Source organism: Lathyrus oleraceus, chromosome 5 (assembly GCF_024323335.1).
Source record: "Lathyrus oleraceus cultivar Zhongwan6 chromosome 5, CAAS_Psat_ZW6_1.0, whole genome shotgun sequence".
NCBI lineage: Eukaryota > Viridiplantae > Streptophyta > Magnoliopsida > Fabales > Fabaceae > Lathyrus > Lathyrus oleraceus.
The window spans coordinates 44,939,322-44,942,269 of NC_066583.1; positions in this window are offsets into that span (position 1 = coordinate 44,939,322).

Genomic DNA, 2,948 nt, shown 5'->3' on the forward strand with positions numbered 1-2,948 from the left:
AACATTAACAGCGGTCCCCACCGGACGCTCAGCAGATTCAGAAGCAACAGGGGCTTTGGCAGGTGCAGAGAAAACACGACCACTCCGGGTCAGCCCGCTTACATCAGCGATGTTGGTTACAGCAGTTGAGGGCAAAGGCACTTCCTTCCCATCTTGCACAGCCACTGAGTTGTATCTGAATGGCACGGCTTTGTCTGAAACATAAGGCACCGGGCCTGCAGGTTTAATCACCAAGGAGGGAGAAGCCTTCGGCTTGCTGCTATCATAGAGAATAACAACAGGCTCGGGTAACTTGAACACGGGGGATATAACATTAATCTCCGGTTCATCCTCATCGACATTGCGATTCTGCAGAATCTCAATGGTTCCCTCGTCTAATAACTCTTGCAATTCTCTGCGGACCTGGTTGCAACCCAAGCGGTTCACCGAACAGATGCGGCATTTGTCGTGGTCATGCTCCATGTGGCTGTACTGACACAGCAAACGATGTAATTCCACCAACGACTGTCGAATATGACTTACATATTTGACCTTGTATTTCCCAGGGCATCCCTAGACCATATTCACAGATTTCCCGTGCGAAGGCAATGGGTTCTTAGTGACATTCGGGCCTGAATCTTCAAAGCTCAAAATCCCACACCTCATAAGGTCTTGAACCTTAGTCTTAAGTGGATAACAGTTTTCAATATTATGGCCCGGAGCTCCGGAGTGGTACACACAATGCTGATCTGGTTTATACCACCATTATGGGTTTGTAGGAATAGCAGGAGGATCCCTGGGAGTAACCAATTTCCTTTCCAACAAGGAAGGATATAGCTCTGTATATGACATCGGAATCGGATCGAAGCTGATCTTCTTCCTATCATAATTCAAGTTGGCCTGATTGGTTGTGCTTCCACGAGGCTGATAAGCCTGTTGCTGTGGGCGTTGCTGTTGCTGATATTGAGGCTGTTGATATTGTTGCTGATGCTGAGCCTACTGATTATCTCTGAATACAGGTGCTATATGAGCCACCTGGTGCTAATGACCGGCACGGCGTGCGGGTTTCCTCTGAACAGGAGGTTTCCTTGATTTGCCATGGGATTGCACAGCATGTGCTTCCCCATCCTTCTTCTTAGCAAATGCTCCATACCGCTTGCTAGAAGAGCCTTCATCTTTCGCCAAACGTCCTTCACGGACACCTTCTTCCAACCTCATCCCCATATTCACCATCTCGGTGAAATCAGAGGGAGCACTAGCGACCATCCGCTCGTAATAAAAAGAACTAAGAGTCTTCAAAAAGATCTTAGTCATCTCTTTCTCTTCCAGCGGAGGAGTAATTTGAGCAGCCAGCTCTCGCCACCTCTGGGCGTACTCCTTGAAGGTTTCCTTGTCCTTCTGCGACATGGACCTGAGTTGATCTCGGTCAGGCGCCATATCGACATTATACTTGTACTGCTTGACGAAGGCTTCGCCAAGATCGTTGAAGGATCGGATATTAGCGCTGTCCAAGCTCATATACCATCTGAGCGCGGCGCCAGACAGGCTGTCTTGAAAATAATGAATCAACAACTGATCATTATCTGTTTGGGTTGACATCTTCCTGGCGTACATGACCAGGTGAGCAAGTGGACAGGTGTTCCCTTTGTATTTTTCAAAGTCAGGTACTTTGAATTTAATCGGTATTTTGACACCGGGAACCAAGCACAACTCGGCAGCAGACTTGCCGAAAAGATCTTTCCCTCTGAGGGTCTTCAATTCCTTCCTCAGCTCAAGGAATTGGTCGTTCATGGCGTCCATCTTTTCATTGACATCCGGGCCTTCAGACGGCTCGGAATGATAGATGGTGTCGTCTACCCTCGGCATGGTATGCACGACAGGAGGAGCAGCAACAGGGACCGGGCTAGATGCCGGCATGTGAGCAAAGGTTGGGGCGGGAATGTCCGGCATGAAACCCGGAGGCATACCCCAAGGGAACCCGGCTGGCATTGCGTGAGACGCGAAATGAGCACTGGCGGCAGGCACAGTCGGAACCACAATCTCTGAGACAACGGCCCTCTGAACAGGAGTTGTAGGCGGTTGAGCAGGTTGATTCTGAGCAGCAAGAAGTTGCTCCATCAAAGCGCCAAGTCTGGCGACCTCTTCTTTCAATTCACGGTTCTCTTGTTCTAGCTGATCCATAACTCTTGCAGAATTGGCTCGAGTATAGTACCGGTGAGTCAGCTTGTCTTCAAAATAAATGAAGAACACAGAGTCAGCACAAGAAGGCCAGAAACAAGGTACCTGCTTATGCAAAATGATGCATGAAGTGCTTGTGCATATGCTTTGTTTATTTTCAAGGAACCCTTAGGGTATTATTCGCAAATTTTGAATTTTTAAAGCATTTATTATCATTATGGAAAATATCTCATTCAATATAATCGAGACAAAGAAGTACAGCATTTTTGATTCAATTACAAGGAGAAAAGGAAAACAACATCCTATGGGTCCCTAGTAGCTCGGGATGCTGGAAGACGAGAAGCACACAGCTTCTTGATCTCTCTCTCATAGGCTGCTTCCATATTTGCTTTCTCCTTAGCAAGCTGATCATACTTCTTCTTCCAGAATTTGGAAGACTGAGGAAGCAAAGAAGTCCATGTATCATTGGGATCGTCGATTACCCGATGCTCGAGAAATTCGATCAGAGCGTCTTTCTCCTTAAGCTGCTGAAGCAATTCCTCTCTTTCACGGATCCAAGCACGTGAAAGGTCTTCTTCTCTCAACTCCTCTACACGTTGGGTAGGGAGGGTTGAAGGCCCAGCCACATCCAACGGTGTAGGTCTCGGATGGCCGTATGGCATCAAGTACACGGCAGCTCTCTGTCTGACCCAAGAGGTATAAGGCTCCAAAGCAATGCAATTCTTCGGACCTAGCTCATTCCTACTCTTCTTGCAGATCTTGCGCCAAGCGCGGACAAATCTGGCTTTCAG